This window comes from Macaca nemestrina, chromosome 1 (assembly GCF_043159975.1).
Source record: "Macaca nemestrina isolate mMacNem1 chromosome 1, mMacNem.hap1, whole genome shotgun sequence".
NCBI lineage: Eukaryota > Metazoa > Chordata > Mammalia > Primates > Cercopithecidae > Macaca > Macaca nemestrina.
In genome coordinates, this window is record NC_092125.1 from 65,962,286 (window position 1) to 65,979,658 (window position 17,373).

General features: G+C 48.5%; 1 long non-coding RNA gene across 5 annotated transcripts in view; it reads right to left on the reverse strand.

Annotated features, from left to right (window-relative positions):
* Positions 1-2,697: 2,697 nt before the first annotated feature.
* Positions 2,698-17,373, reverse strand: part of LOC105484879 (uncharacterized) — a 67,423-nt gene continuing 52,747 nt past the window's right edge. For all 5 annotated transcript variants that reach the window (XR_011613511.1, XR_011613513.1, XR_011613508.1 and 2 more), the window contains one exon: positions 2,698-17,228. This is a non-coding gene — a long non-coding RNA (uncharacterized lncRNA). The remainder of the gene's footprint in view (positions 17,229-17,373) is intronic.

Genomic DNA, 17,373 nt, shown 5'->3' on the forward strand with positions numbered 1-17,373 from the left:
AATGTAATCACAAGGGTCCTTCTAAGAGGGAGGCAGGGGGAGATTTGACTGTGCCAGAAGACCATGTGGCCGCTGAAGCACAAGGCTGGCCTGCTGGCTTGGAAGACGGAGGAAGGGGGTGCAAGCCAAAGAACGCAGCTCTAGCAGCTGAAGAAGACCAGAAAACCTGCTCTCTCCTGGCGCTTCTGAGGGAGGGCGGCCCTTGCAGTCCAGTGAGCTGATTGCAGGCTTCTGACATCTCTAACTGTACGAATACATGTGTGTTGTTTTAAGACACCAGGTTTGTGGTAATTTTTTAGGGCAGCCACAGGAAACTAACACACCAGTGCTGGGGGCCCTCAGACCACACTAAGTAGTAAAGCATTTTAGGAACAAGACCACAGAAGAGAGGCTCTCAACTTTAAAACAACAGTGATGTCCAGGCCCATTCCCAGACCAGCAAAACCCGAGATTGTAGGGATGGGACCCAGGGAACACTAATTTAAAGACTCTTTGGGTGAACTGAACAGGAAGATAGGGTAGGGCACCATCATACTAGAATAAACTCCAAAGTACAACTTTTGTGTTCAAGGAAAACTCTCAAGTTCCATCGATGTATGGACACACTAGTCTGCCAGGTACTCTCCTGAACCTACACGCCAGCTTCTCAAAGTGAAGGTCTGGGTCAATATCTTACACAAAGAATTATCCAGTTCTAGACTTATTTCTGTTTCACCTAAATTGGCCAAATATTTGACTTGTCTCATCCATGTTTATGAAGGACTCATTAGTGTTTACTTCCACAGGTGGGATTTGCCAGTCCAACTTGCATGAGGCTTGAAGGTGCTGTCAGTCTGATAAGCCTCCCCACTCAATAATTTTTTTCATTATATATTCACCAAGACCCGCTTATAAATTTACGGTTAAAAAATCTGGTAAAATTCAGATAAGCAGGACCCATGTGCTACAAAGCGTTTTCTACCTAGGTTGATAGCATGGCTTCATAAACCTGATTCAAGATGTTATCTCTGGAAGAAACATTCTACATAATTACTAACTGATTGTGCAAAAACACCTCAGAATGGCAATTTTAGGTAAAGAGCTGTCTGCATCCAAATGAATAAAACAAAACAATCCTGTTTGAGAGGCATCCCAGTTACATTTTGCTTCTCATGACTTAGCAATGTGGCACTATTTAAGCATTCAATGAGTGTAACATAAACTGCTTTTATAGAAAAGACGTCTCAAAACATTGTTTTTGTGCTTTGATGCTGAATTCGATTTTGCACTTACTCATTTGAGGACTGGAATCAGGGCCTCCTGAGAGCAAAAATCTGTTTTACTTGTTTGTATTTGCAACACCTAGGCTGGAGCTTTGAGTGTGGTGGGTGGATCAAAAACTGTTTAATTGGTAGGTAGTACAACAGACCCCAAAGATGTCTAACCTATAGGTATTTAATACTATTGTAGCCTATCTCGGTGGGAAGTGAATAAAACAATATAACTTAGGGTTTTAACACCACCACTTAGGGTCTTCCCACCACCACATCCTGGGGATTAGAACATGGGTTCTTCCATCAACAGCCTGAAATAGCACTGCAGCTGCAGTGAGGGGGTGCAACACATGTACTGGCAAGTGTTGCCAGCAAATGCTACTTCCGCCCCCCACTCTCAGCCCACTGGGCAGGGCAGCCATCTGGGGGAAGACTGTGGCAGGGGGTTGGGCTTAGAAATGGCTTCCTAGGTGGCTGATTTGCCATGATTTACTGCAAGCCACTGGCTTTAAAAGAGTTGTACTGCAGGTAGTTCATAGTCATGCACCTCCTGTGCAAAAAGCCTGATCAAGGGGCCACAGCCTGCCTTCCTGAAAATCCTAAAAGCTTGATCCCCTATCAAGTCAAATCTGGCTGATCTCTGAATAGCTTTACAAAACTGGCTCACTGGGCCCAGTGCGGTGGCTCACACTTGTAATCCCAGCACTTTGGGAGGCTGGGGCGGGTAGATCACGGGGTCAGGATTCGAGACCAGCCTGGCCAACATTGTGAAACTCCGTCTCTACTAAAAATACAAAAATTAGCTGGGCATGGAGGCGCATGCCTGTAATCCCAGCTACTCGGAAGGCTGAGGCAGGAGAACTGCCTGAACCTGGGAGGCGGAGGTTGCAGTGAGCAGAGATCACGCCATTGCATTCCAACCTAGGTGACAGGGTGAGATTCCGTCTAAAAGAAACAAACAAAAACAGAAACAAAAAAAAACTGGCTCACCTTGTTTTCAAGTGTTGACATAAACTAACAGTCAAAAGTGTCACTCAATCTTTTATAAAAACAAGTGAAATCAGTCTGTGCCCCTCCAAGGAACCATGTGACAGTATGTTCAGTTGAGCACAAGTTCCTTGCAGGAACAGTTGCTGGCAGAAGGGCTGTGTCTACAGCCCATGGGGAACCAAGGACAATTTTCCCATTCAGTAGGGAGCATCCCTCAGCCTTGATCTTCAACATTTCTTCTCTTCCCTAATCTGTTCTCTCATTTCATTTCTTGGCTCACAGAATTTCATTCTTGCCTTAATGGGTTTCATTTTTAATGTCTGTCTGGCTGTAACCTACTTTGAATTCTTTATGAAGTAGGCAAGATCTGCATAGCAAATTAATTTTTCAGGACCCACTTCTTATTGTCACAGAATTATGAATGGGAAATAATAGATGAAAAACACAGACATGATCAACTGAACATAGTATTTATTAAGGTCAGGATGCATGAATAGACTCTTCTCAACAGAAAGATAATCCAACAGCAATCAATTTATAGAATTTAGTGCAGTACTACATTTCAGCAAAATGCAACTGAGAACATCAGATAAACTATAGTAATTTGTTTTTTAAAATCCATTAAACTATCTCTTACCTCTGCAATAACATATCATACATGCAGTTAAAGAAGTTAGTAGGGAAAAACATGATCTTCCTTCCCCATTCTCTGCCCATCCATCTTCCAGGAAACCACAGGCTGCTGCCGCCCAGACTTGGCATGAGACTTCGAGGCTGCTGCTTTTCCCCCTACATCATAACCGATTTCAAATGGTGCTAGACAAAAACAGACTCTGAACACCAGGAGAAATCGGTCAGCCTGTGTAAGAGATGGGCCAGTGGTGCTCCCAGGGTCTGCACCTCGACAGTCCAGGTGGCAAGTCTGATTTCGGGTGCCCCGCAACTGACGCTGAATACTCCAGGGCATCCTCTAAGAGCAGACTGACGGTGCTGATGTGGACAAAATGGTCCTCCAGGTGTACTGCCCTCTCCCCTGCCCCATGACAACCGATACCCAATACATTGTTATCCAACAGAGTATGACAACTGCCACACTCAAAGGCCCTACCAACACATTCATGCTGGTAACGGCTGCTAGGAGTCAACAGAAATAGCATCACAACCTCTGCCCCTGCTCAAGCCACTGTGTTTATTTTAAACACAACCCCCTTCCCTACTGTCACTTCTCCCAAAACCCAACAAACTCAAGAGTGTATTTTGCTCTTCAAGTTCTTCTCTGGACTTCTCGAACAGACTCAAGTGGCAGGAGGAGAGGAGCCAGTCCCATGAGCAGCAGTTCCTCTGCAGTCCACCCTTGGCTGTGCTGCAATTCTTACTCCTAAAACACTGATTTCAAATGGTGCTAGATACAAAGATGGAAAAATCTAAGCCACCATGTGAAACCAGCTTCCAGAAGAAGAGGATCTCAATGAAGAAAGAAGGGAGATTCAATCGGAAGACCCAGCCTCTGCCCTGAGGAGAAATGTCTTCTTGCAGTTCTACTTGTGATATGACACAGTGCTCCATGGGAAAGGCACAAAGGAAGTTACACAGTGCTGCGCAAAGCAACATGAAAGTCACAGCTGATGCTTCAAATAGATGAGAGCAATACAAAACTCATTAATTCTAGGTTAATTCTATTTAACTTCATACCAGTCACCATAAGTTATTATATATGATGAAATAAAATAGCCAAAATTATCATTAAAATACATTAATATTTACATGCATACTGCCCTGCATTTGTATAGTATTTCACAGTATACAAAGTGTTTCCAGATACAGTCTCTTACTTCATCAGGACACAAGCACCTTATCTGCCTGTGGAGTGAAGCTCCAGCTGCTACACAAAGGTGAGTTTCCACCTGGGCCAGGGCAACTCTTCTATGTGTCTTATTTGAGAAGAGCATGCGTTCCTCCTTCCCACCTCTTATGTAAGTATCAGAACATTCAAATATGACCCCGTTAATCTGCAATCTTATTTAACCTCTGATGTGACTTAAACTGGTACCCTATAATTGTATTAAGCAGATAATCCTCTAACATAAGAATCGAGTTTTATTTTCAAACTCTGCTTGAAAATAAGATTTGCACACTGTATTCCAAATTAGATTTCCCATCTCCTTACGGCATCATCTTTTTTGGTTGTCTGAAGCTAAGAAAATACGTGTATTTCCTCTGATACCATAACCAAGAGAAAAGAGACAGGGTAGAAACTTGTGTATTTTAGGTTCCCTACCAATTATTCCAGCCTCCAGATACAGGCTTATAATTTTTATGGTTCCTGGCACTAACAGTATGTGTTGCTAGAAGGAGAAGAAAGAAATAGAATTTGAACATCAAAAGTTGTGATATTTAATTCTCACAACAGTCGTATGGGGCAGATATTATTCCAATTTTTGCAGAAGAAATTCATCCTTAATGAGGCTAAATAACTTGTCTGCAGTCACACAACCAATAAATGCAGATCCCAGGTCTAACTCCAAAGACTGCGTTTCCGCCCTTGTACCCACTGCAGCCTGCTCCATAACTTGACTATCATCTCATTTTGTTCTTGAACTTCATTAAGAACAAAACAGGGTGGGTGGGGCAGGAAATTCCTAGGTGATACTTCTGCACTGATTGGGATCATACTGACTACATAACACGTTATACTTAGGTGGAGACAGGAGCACGATCTGGGTTCTGCGAAGGCTGGGTGGTCTGGGGCAGCTTGCTTTGTTCTCCTGCTCCTCTAGCTCCTCTGCCGTCTTTCCCCAGCATGGCTGTGGCTGTGGGAAAGACGCCAAAGATGAACCTGCAACAAGCGATTCTGTCACCAGCGCTAGGCTCTGCGGCCCATGGTGGGACTTGCCAGCCTCAGTCACAGGTGGGAGAGCCGGGGCAGATATGCACACAAGGGCTCTCACTGATGACAACTGCAGCCAACACCTGGGGCTTGTTAACCAGGTAACAGCCTGGTTGTAAGGTCAGGAGTGAGTGTTTAAGGACAGTTATTACTGGGAGTCCAAATCCTGTAAAATGAGGGGATTTGATGAGATTCTCACTTTTCCGCTTTTTATTTTAGCCACTCTTCCTTATCAACTTCTAGTTACCAGTATCCACAAACCCCCTCCTATAAGCCCTCACACAGGTGTTCCGCGGTGATCAGAAAGCACCTCCCTCCGTCGCAAGGCCCTGCTTAAGCTGTTGTCTCTTCTGGAATACTCTCCTTCACCCTCCCTTAGCTACCACCCCTCAGCCCCGCCCTCACCCCCCACCACTCCAGGGAACTTCAACCATCCTCCCCTCAGCTCAGGAAAGCCTCCCTGAGTCTAGCCCGGCTTGCTAGAAGGTTAAGTGGTCCTCGCCAGCCTCAAGTTCTTTCCTTCAGTAGCCACTTATCTCACTTGGTCATCAGTGTGATTATTTAACGTCTCTCCTGCTACCCGTAAGGGACCATTCGGAGTCCAGCAGAGGGGCTGTGCATAGCAGGGGGCCACTGCCACTGAGGGAATTAACAGAAGCCAGAGTCTGGGTCCCCACTCCTGGATTCTAAAATTTAACTCTTAACTCTCTGGAAGAAGAGATAAGAAGCCATTAACAATGCATCACTTTAATTAAACACTCTAAAAGAAGTGGAGAAAAAATCACGTTAGTATTGAAATCCTTTGCCTTTCCAATTCCACTGGTTAAAAGGGGTCCTTCAGGTCTCAGCCCTCCCAACAGAACCAGTTTTCTCCTCTCAGAGTTAGCTGAGCAATGACTCTTCGCTGAAACAAGCTGGTGGCTGTTCCCTACTAGGAAGCAGCCAGTTAGTCTGACAAGGGCTGGAAGGGGCTTGCTCTCCTTGGTACCATGCCTGAAGGCCACCTAGACCTGTAAGAAGGCAGCCCGTGAAAACCCCGGCCTGCTGCCATCCAAGGAGGGTGACGGGTTTTACCCAGCTCAGCCTAATGACTCCAAACAAACTGGCCGAGGGTGAAAGGGCTGGCATGGCTGTCTGGGGAGGAAAACCACCCACCCAGAAGGGTGGGTATGTCAGTCTTGTGAGTGCTGCCATGCAGGGAAAAGGTGTGGGAGCTATACTCCAGCCTGGTCCATTTCTGTCCCCACATTCTACCTGGAGGTTTCTCCACCTCACACCAGGGCATTCATCTGCCTGGGCACACAGAGAATCAGAACACAATGGTTTTAATACCTGCTTGGCCCCAACTCTGAGAACAGGAACCTGCCACTTGCCCTGAATGGGCCTCAGTGTCTTCACATGTAAAGAGAGGAGGCTGAGGTAGGCTGCTCAGAGGGCTCAGGCAGGAAACCTGAGACAGAGAAGTGGTAACAGCAGGCAGCAGAAATACAGTGTCCTGGAGAGGCCGTACTTTGTCTAAATGCATGCAAAATCAGATACATTAAAATAACCCTAGCCAGGTGTGATGGCACACACCTGTAGTCCCAGCTACTCAGGAGGCTGAGGCATGAGAACTGCTTGAGCCTGGCAGGCAGAGGTTGCAGCAAGCTGATACTATGCCACTGTACTCCAGCCTGGGCTACAGAGTGAAACCCTGTCTCAAACCAAAACCAAAACCAAAACCAAAACCCGTGCAGGTCAAACACATCTGAGGGTTAAATACAATCTATAGGTTGTTGGTTAAAAACAGTTTGGAGATGCAAAGACAGCTTCTGCTTCATTCTGTAAATGATGCTTTGTCTTTAAAGCCTAGCATGGTACCTAAAAAATAACACTGGAGGAAAACGGGAAGGTGAAGGAGTTCTCGTTTCTGAAATCTACAAGCAAACCCACTGAACAAACAGACACTGGCCCCCAGTTGCCTAACCCTGCTTGCTTGTGCTGCGCTACCACACTGTGTGCAAATCCAGAACGTGGGAAGGTTCTGCCAAGGCAGCGCTGGGTGCTGAGTCACAGCTACTTACGTGACTGATGTGTGTTCCAGCCAGATGGGGGGAGCCGGAAGCCAAGCCCAGATGGCCATCTTCTTTCCTCTGGGAATGCTGATTTCAGGGCTCCTGGCAGTAAGGAAGAGCTCATCTTGGTGAGAGAGGGGCCTGGGGAAGGCTCTTTTGTAAAAGGAGAATGTCTTGCCCTCAAGAGACAGGCCCAGGCCATTGCATGTATAAACTGAAAGGGCAGACCAGCTTCCTGTCATTCTAGGCAGCAGCCTGGACATTCTGTCTTTAGCTGCCGGGGTGGGGGCTGTGAATCAGAGGGAAGGGTGATAAAAGGAAGGGTATACACATGAGGGGCCAAGGGTGGGCAGGAGGGAGCATGGAGTTACTGGCTGGCCCAAAGTCCCCAGAAACCTCCATTAGGCTCTTCCTTTTTGGCAGGGTGGCCTTCAAAGGAGGACTCAGAACCCAGGGACCACTGCATTTCCCAGGCCCTGAGCCCCAGTGTGGGAATCACATCCTCCAAACCCACAGTGCCCCTCAAACTGCTACTCAGGTAACAATGCAAGAAGTAACAGCCTTCCAAGCCTATGTGGACCCAGTATCAGTTTTTCTGGTTTCCCCTAGGTCAGAGGTATGGAGGTCTATGCTCCTAGGCAGCTGCACTCCTAAAAGTTCAGTTTTCTGTCCATCCCTTAACACTACTGACAAAAAGCCTAGACTCAGTCCAGGCACAGGGCCCCTGGGTCGGGATTGCTGGCTGGATAGGAGGATGCACCAAGGTTACCCTGCCCCTGGGATAAGCTGGGGGGACAGCAAAAGACAGTGGAGGGCAAAGGGAAGGAGGAGGAGTGGAATGAAGACTGGGGCTCGGGTGTCTCCACATCCCCCCAGTAGAAGGGCTCAGCTCTGGCACAGAAGGATAGGCATGGCCCTGAACTGCTTTCAAGGAAGCTAGTGCTTTCCGCGAGAGGAAAAATGAGCATACCAATGGTCTATTACACAAACACAATGCCCACCACAGAGTTCACGGGTCCAAACCAATGCAGATCCAAAGGCAAACCACCAACGCTGCTCCCTGGTCATTCCTAAATCATCTGCTTGACTCAGTGAAGATGGACTCAAAAGTGAAACCACAGTCTCAGGTGAAATCTAACTCTGGAGGTAGGGAAGGAGACGCCCCAAAGCCCAGCTTCCGCACCTCCCCAAGGCAGAGCTGGTGACCTCCTCCTTCAGCCACCAAGAAGAAGTAACTAACAGACGCAGTATCCTACCAGGCACCACATTCACAAGATGGCATGGCTGCTCTCGCTGGGAGAAGCACGTTCCTGTTCCCAAGAGCTCCTCCAGAGGCATGCCCCAGCCTCTGCAGCACAGCCTCTGCTCCTCCCTGGAGGGAGAGCACAGCATCTCAAAGGAGAGAGCATTTCAACAAGTCAAACACCTTCCCCAGAGCAGAGCACAGCCCGAGGGGGGCACCAGGAAGCCCAGGGTGCTTCCTGAACTAACCTCTGACTGGCAGTTCTCCCCAGTACCTGGGCACACACCTGGTCCACACACATGGACTGGGCACACCCTGTGACATGACGTGGTTCCACTTCCCTAATAGAAGGGAAGGAGGCTGGGCCAGACAGAGGGTAGGTTGGAGTCCAAAGCCAACTGCGAGCCCACTTTCTCTCCTTCTCCTTTGGCTGGCCCAGCTGGTAGCTGCACCTATGGTGCTATTCCAGCCTCATTCTGCTATCAGGACCTCTGTCTGCCAGGCTCAAGAATAGTGAGTAGCAGAAGGGAGGAGGAGGAAAGAGGAGAAAGGAGGGAGGAGAGAGGAGGAAGGAGGGTAAGAGGGAGGGAGGGGCTCGGGAGAAGAGGTGGAGGAGGAAGTTTCATAGTCTAGTGCATTCCCATCAGATCAGAGAGAGGGGAACATGTGCAACTTCCCTTTTCAAGCGTTTCTCTGCCCCCCCTTTTGTTTCGGTTCCTTCCCCTCTGGCCTGGGGATGGTGCGGCTAGTGGGCTATGCAGGGGCAGGCGCCCAGGTACCCAGCCAACTGGGCTCTCGCCCGGCTCCATCTCAGGCCTGGCACGCTCCCTCGGGCCGTTACCCGGCATGCCCTTCTCCTTGTCAGGGAGGCCGCGCCCTCTTGTTTTCAAAGTTTTATAACAGTATTGTTTGTTGTCCAGCAGATTAAATTCTTTGGAGGCTGGGGAGTGGGGGGAGGGTGAGTGACAGAGAGGAGGGAAAAGAGAGAAGGAGAGAAAATACAAATCACTTCTATTAGGCCCAAAAGATTAAATGAGTTTGCTTAACACAAAGTCCACCTGTCTTGAGAGAGGCTAGTGGCCAGGAGCCTGTATTCCCTTCTTCTCTGTCTGGGCTTGTCATCTCTGGCCTCCTAGCAGGGTACGTACAGTCTCAAACTTCCAACACCACTCCTCGGGTCAAGGTGAAAAGCACTACCAGCTAATAAGATTGGAAGATGCATGTGTGAGCACCACCCACCAAGCAGGACACATGACGTGGGGTCGAGCAGGTCCCTGCAAGGACACCCTTGACTCTCATCTCAGGCATCTGGCCGAAACAGTACAGGGCTACGGGGGAAGGGCGTCTGCAGGCAGCTGCCGGAGCCCTTGTCTCAGAGATGGCTGGTGCCTGCTGTAAGCCAGTGGTTTGTTTACATTTGAAATCAAAGTCACACATTCATGGATGCCAATGACACTGGAAGAACTGTACCCCAAGGAAATAACACAACTGCATGCATAAATAAATATTCATGTAGACCTAAGGAATAAGAAAGAGTGGGAAATAGGAACGAAAAGAGACAAAAAGTCAATATATAATAAGCATGATCTTGTAGACAGGGCTCATTTCACCATCCTCAGCCTTTCAGGACTTTTGATGCTAAATCTGTAGGTGGTGATGACACAAAAGAATATATGATTTTCCACATTTAATACAACTCTCATTTAGCCACTAACTGATTTATTTCAGACTCTGGGTTACCTCTAAATAGTAGGCCCATTTGAACACATCCCTGTGTCTTTAGTATAGCATGCAACGTGGCTCCCAGAGTTGTGGGCCTGCCCTGGGATGTTCCTCTCCCACCTCCTACCTTCTTCCCAGCAAACTATGTCTGGCCCTGTGTCCTCTACATGGCCCTTCTCCCTCCCCATCATAGGATTAGAGCAGCTCAGGGCTCTTTCCTGGAAAAGATGAGGGACAACATGCCTTTCTCTTTTTTTATATGCAAGTAACACCAGTTCCTTAAGATCAGTGCCAGAAGTTCTCTCTGCAAAGAGAAACAAGGTCAAAGTTCCAGGCTGGATGCCTACACTGGTGTACCCTGCCCATGTATCCCCTCAATTCCATCCAGCTTGGGCCTGTCTTGAAGGCAGATGGGAAAGATGGAGAGAAATGCCTGCTCTAGATCCTGGCACCCAGACTTCATGCTGTTCCAGGGACCATCTCAAAGTGCCACAGACTCTGGACTGGGAGGATCCTGTGGAGGACACCCAGTCTCCTACCTCAAATAAAGAAGCTTCATCTTTCCTCAGGAACCCTCAGCAGAGGTGATGCACAGTTCTCTCGAAGTCTAGCCCAAATCACTCTCCTTGCTGAAATTCTGCCCATTCTCTTTTCCATCCTTCAAGTGAACAGAATGAACTGGGTCCAACATGGGTCCAACATGACAAATCTTCACACATGAAGCTACAGAAGGCTTTATCCACTAAAACAATTAAGCTGTGGATTCCCCATCACAGGGTTTCTGTATGAGCCAAGGATGTATTCCGGAAATACAAAAGGACGGACATTCAGAGACACATATGCATGCTGCCCTGTCCAGCCTCAATCGCCCTAAAGGAATATCCCCAGAAAAAGTCTAAACCATCGTGGTTAAATCAGCTGTAAATAAAGATAAACCATTATTTCCCCCTTCATACAAATTCCAGGTCTATTTAAACAAAGGTCACTCAGAGGGCTAACTGGCCAAGAAGTCCTGCTGTCCAATACTCTGCCTTAGCAGCCCTTATAAAGACTGGGGGGTTATGCTCTGCCTTTAAGGAAAACTGACACCCATGAGTTCTCTTACCCACCTTTCTCTCTGTGGGTAAGCCCTACTTTTTCAAGTCAATCATGAAGGAGACACTCAGAGCTGAAGCCAGTCTTTGTAGTCCCTTACTTTACATTGTACATTAGCCAAGGCTTCCAGCAGCCGCTGTACATTAGCCAGCAAACAGGTAGCATACACACAACATGCATGCTGGGCAAGGCTCAGGGCATCTCTTACAAATGTGTTGAAAAAATCTCAAAGACCCCACACTGGGCCTCATCTCTAAGTGAGCTGCACTCAGCAGATGCATGCCTGTGTGCATAGGCATGAGGTGCCATACAGATGTGTCACAGTGGTTTGATGCATCACATATTCCAGAAGCTTCCAAATACAGGAAATCTCTCCAAGAACACATGGTGAGTGGCTGGCTTCCCAGCCAAGAAGTGCAAGCCAGTTCTCACAAGAGCTCCAAGAAGTCTGAAGAATCAGAGAGTTGGAGGACCTGGACATGCTGAGGTTTCATTTCCCATTCAACACATAGAAAAGGAATCTCTAGGCCCTCTAAGGCCTTCAGAAATTAAGGAAACTGCCAAAGACTCCACTCCCCTACTCCTGTCGCTGACCCACTAGTCAGAACCCCAAGAAAATGACAGCTGAAGTCAGAGGACCTGAATGGGAGACCCGCGAGAAGCAGCTACAAGCAGTTAAATCTTGGCAGGATGGACTCTCTGGCTGAGTTTTACCAACGACAAGGATAAGACCACCTACCCTCTCAGGGCTGTGTGAGGACCAAATGAGCCAGCAAGTGTGAAAAGAACGATGAGCTGACACGATGGTTATTACTCAATTCCTCTCTTGCCTGAGTCCTAGCCCAGATCGCTGTTTGCTATTCCATACTGGCAGTGGGGTGGCACTCAGCTATTATTAATCCCAGGTAAACATCCCACAAAGCGGCAAGCAGATAGTGTCTTGGAGAAATGTAGCTATTTTAAAACTCTACATTCTGCTTAGCAGATTGCATGATGTGCCCCCTCAGCCCCAGGGGCTCCTACCCACACAGCCTTGCAGAAGTGGTGTATGTCTGGGAGTAACACTGCCGTGGAGAAGCTAGGCCAGAGTCCCAGCCACTCCTAGCCCCAGTCTGGCTGGGCCTGGGACTTTTGGCTTCCCTGCATGTGTTTTATTTTGCTATCTTTTTAAGCGTGACTCAAGACTAAAAAGCCAAAATGGAACCAGTGGCTCCGAGATATTTTTAAAATTTTTTTCATTGTTTTTTTTTTAAATTAAATTTTTTAGTCGAGGGCCTCAAAACACACATGAAAAGAGAAGGCTAAATATAAAGGAAAACTTCCTGAAAGCAAGGGGCACAGACTCTCCCTCAACCCACAGCTGCATTCTCTCTCCAGGGTTTAGGGCCAGACAGGATGGAGCATCTCTCCTAGAGCAGGAGAGCAAGCCCCCAGCAGCTCCCACATAATCCCATCTCCAACAAGCCTCCCAGGAGAAGCCCGTAGCCATGTCCCCTGCCACCCGGTGGATCCTCATCAACACCTTCGCGAAACCTCCAGCCCTCTGCTTCCACTTCTGGGAGGTTCTTTAAGATCTACCTCCTCCCACCCACCACCCTAATTCTAACCGTACCTCTTCCGCTGCTTTGAGACAGGTCATCAAGATCCCTCCCCTTCTCTTGTGGAAACCTGGGCCTAGTTTTCCTCATCTTGAATTACTGGCTAAGGAAGATCTCCATGAACATTCAGGGAGGCCCCAGGATAAAGCTGGAACCTCCAAAGAGATTCTGATTCCATCCCCTCATTTCACAGATAATGAAACTGGAGGTGAAAGGACGAAAGTGAGTGAGTTTTTACCAACAAGAGCTAGGACCAGAATCAAGGTCTGCTGACTCCTCAACACAGAGCAATACAAACCCCACTTTCCTGACCCTCCTCCTCCCTGAGCACCCCCAACTACACTACCTCATCCCTGTGCAACTTCAGACCTCTGGCAGCAGATGGCAGTGTGTGCAGTCTGATGGGTCAGCTGTCCACGATCAGCCAAGGAGCGAAGAATCACATGGCCTGACTCGCAGGTCCGCTGTCTCTTCCACCAAGTAAACAAGTCCCGAGCCCTGGAGCTACATGCGCTGAACACATGACACATGCCTGCCCTGTCCCCAGCACCACCAACCTGCCTCTGCCTCTCAAGACACTGAGCTCAACCAAGCATCTGGCACAGGTCACTTCTCTATGCCTGGTGCCCATCCCTTCCCTATCGCGAGACCATTAACTCTGGGAACGGCTTGTCCTGGCAGGACAGGCTGAGTTCAGAACTAGCCCCCTGCAGGAACATTTGACCAGTGGCTCGGCAAAGATCTAACCTGCATGTTTCCCTGTGTTGCATGGCAAGTATGGGGCACAGTGGCCAGCCCGAGAAAAGTCAGCTGATGCCTAGGAGGGCATGAGGCGGAAAGCCAACGGCAACCGTGGCAGACAGGAGAGAACCGGTCTGCTGGAGACCAAAGGCTTGACATCTACCCCACCTTGATCCCTGACTCATGACAAGTTCCTGTAAGCTATGGGGACCTTGGATGGATTTCCCTAGGAAAAAAGAGGGGGTTAGTTTGTGCCGGTCCTAACTCCCTGAAGGAAAGCTCAATTGATGTGGCTGCAGGTGGCTGAGCTCCTAAGTCTCTAGATTCCTCTGACCATCATCTGGATTCTCCTCCTTATGTGTGTGGGGGTCCCCCTTTTCATCCCCACACAATCTCCATAGATGTCTATCCTGTACATTTTTGAATTCTTTTTAAAAATCATTATTAGCGGTGTCTCTCCACACTAGAATGTATGCCCCAGGAAAGCGGAAACTTGACTTCGTTGAGTTCTGCATCTCCAGCGCCTGGCACGGCCCCTGGCATATAGCAGAGGCTCCATACACAGCAGCAGACGCCATGTACTGGCCTTACTCAGCTCTGCCTGTCCATGGCTACCAAAGGGCATTTGCGTCTGCCCTGCCTCCCCCAAAAGGAATGTGGCACAACTGTCCCCAGTGACTGGAAAGTTCCTCTGGGTGTCTGCCTTTTCGCTCTAGTTCACATCAGTCCTCTGAGGATCTTAGTTCACAAAAATGTCTGACTTCAGCCCAAAAGAGTAAGGAGAACGTAGAGGCTTTGGAATAAGAAGTGCATGCATTTAAATCTCAATAACCTCACTTACCAAATACATAACCTTGGGTTAAGTCACTTAATCAGTTTCTTTAACTATAAAAGGGAAGTGACCCCTATGTCATATGGTTGTTCTGAGGATGAAATCAGATAAGGAGAGGAGGGTCCTTAAAAAAGGTCAGTTTCCCTTGGACCAAAAACTCTGATGCCCATCTCATAACTTCATGCCTCATTACAGACCCTGATTGGGGCACTATCCTGACTTCAGTATCAGACACTCAGATGCAAATCCTTCACAGGAGATGTACACATCCATCCTGGGCCACGATAGGCAGCCCTCGCTGAGCACTGGACTTGTCCTCCCACACCCTCCTGGACTTGCTCCTGTGATTTAACCACACATACCACCTTCCCACGTGGCTCTATCTGCCTCCATATCCCCAATCCATCCCCACAGGCTTGACACTATGGCACCGGGCTCTGCACAGGCCATGGGGCCCTGGAGGTGTTCTCTGGCTTTATCAGTCCACGAGCAGTTCTTGGGGAAGGAGCCAGCAAGAAAGCAAACTCAGTCCATGCTTTCCTCACAGTCACTCCAAGTCTCAGAAAAGCAAAGCAAAATGAAGGCCTCCCACAGACAGCCAGCTGGTAGGAAACGGTGGTATCTCTTACATATCTCAGAGGGAGGTAACATGCCCAAAAAAGTGACCAGCACAAGGTACAGATCCTCTCTAAAGCTGTAGCTGCAGCCTTAGGGACACTCGAGCCGGGGGACAGAGCCAAGATACGCATTAAACAATTCACAGAGCTGACCGGACCAGGATTCAATGGAATAGAGAAGGTGCTGACCAATCAGGGCCCCTGGCAGGGCCTCTCCCTCACAACTCCCAGCCAAGCCATACCACCTCGGCTCCAGAGCCACCAGCTCTGTTAACTTCTGCTGGATCCCGGATGGAAAGGCCCCATGCTGCCTCCTGGCTCCCAGACCTCAGAAATTCAAAGGTCAAGAAAAAAGTGCCAGATATGTCGGCCCCTCTCTCAGGGGATACCAACTGTTCTGCTATCCTCATTGGCAACACATAATGCCCCATGTCATGTGTGTAGAACCCAGGCTGGTGAGCAAGGAGGAAAAGAACCAGATGAGGGACAAAAATAGGAAAATCAGCAGGGAAGCACCAATCCCAATTCTGGAAACATCAGAGGCCACAGAGATAACTGCATGACCAGGAGCAAAACCAACCTCCCCTTTACTTCCCACCCTGGTTTTCCCAATCTAACCAAGGACAGGGCTATTTGTGGGAGTGGGGGTCACGAAGGGCTATGCCCAGGGACGCACTGCACATGTGAGGGCTGAGACTCCCAAGCACAGCCAGCAGCCAGGGCTGGCCAGACTCTAGCCAATACTTCTTGAGGGACTTGGCTCTCTCCTTTCAGTCTCCCCAGCTGCACCCAAGTCAATATCTCTCCACTCCAACACCCCCTGCCATCCCTCACTGCAGTACTGCTGGAGGGCTGAGAACTGTCAGGGTCCTTGAAGGAAGAGACACCAGATTCTTCCCAACAGCCCTGGATCCCTCAGGCTGCTCACAGCCAACCTAGAGACTCATCTCAAATGGACAGAGGAGAATAAAAAATAACAGGAAGCAGAATTGGCTAGTCTTCCCTGGATAGCAACGGGAACAGCTTAAGAAGACGAACCCCCCATCCCCACCGAAACATATGAGCAGAGAGAGGCGACCACTGTGTGGCCAGAGGTAGGATCCCATAGGTACCTCCGAAAATCACCCAGCATAATTCCTTTTATCTTTAGAGCCCAGACCAATCTACTGTTGGCTAATTTCAACTGGCTTTACTGGCCAAGAATGCTGTAGTCATCTACTCGATAGGAGAGAGTCTTCCAAGTGATGTGCGGGCACCAAGAGTCTGCTTTGTGAATTGTATCAATGATGCCACTGACCTCCCCAATTCTGCAGGCCATCATCATTTTTCATTTTTAATCACCACTGCTATTATTGTGACCGGCAACAAGTGAGGCAGAAAAAAAGCATTTCTTTGTCAACTTCCTAGAGATGCTTTGCAATGGCTTACTGGACCAGGGTTTTTTTTGTTTTTTTTTTTTTTTAAGGCAAAGGTAATGAAGGCCTAGAGGAAGAAAGTGGCTCATTCAAAGAAACCCCAAAATTAGGGAGAGTCCCAAAGCTCACTGCTCAGCCCAGTCCAAACTCTAGACCACCAACCTAGACTAAGCCCCATCAAGGCAAAATGTATCTAGAGTTAAGACAGGCTATCCACTGAGACTATACAGGGGAGAGAATCCCCAGGCACCAGGAAGGCTCCCAGGATTACAGAGGGGTTAAACCCAGAACCTCTTGCTGGATGCTGGAGCCAAGGAGAGTTTCTATTCAGTTACTGTGGGAGGCCCAAATGCTCTGCCAACTGCCACACCCAGCAACACTACCCAGCTATCTCCCACACGTCCGCACAGCCTGACCACTTCAGCTGCCCATCCTGCCCCCAACCCTGTGCTGGTTACTAACCCCATTCACAGAAAAGCCAGAAGGAGGAGAATGCAAAAAAGAGAACAATTGTTTGGGAGATTCTGAATGGAAACGTCTGAGGATTCCCCAACGGAATAAGAAAATGGTGTTCATGGGAAGGAAGGAGAATGGGGAAGGCTGGAGGGAGCAGCCCACACTGGACTTACCTGGGAGGTAGAGAGTGGTTAAATCCTATTTCCTTGCTGCATCCAGTTTCCAGTAAGCAGCCTGGTGATGATTCACTGACAAGACTGGAGTCATGTGACATCAGTCAGCACTTGTGGTCACAAAACCACAAAAATTGGTGGCTCAACAGCACCTATGAGAGGAAAGAGGGGAATATCCAACCCACCCTGCCCTGAACCAGCCAGCACAACATGCTCACCCACCACCAAAACTCCTCCAGAGGACAGCTGAGCCCTCTCTGCCCAACTGGAGCCAGATCTCCAGAAACCCCAAACAGG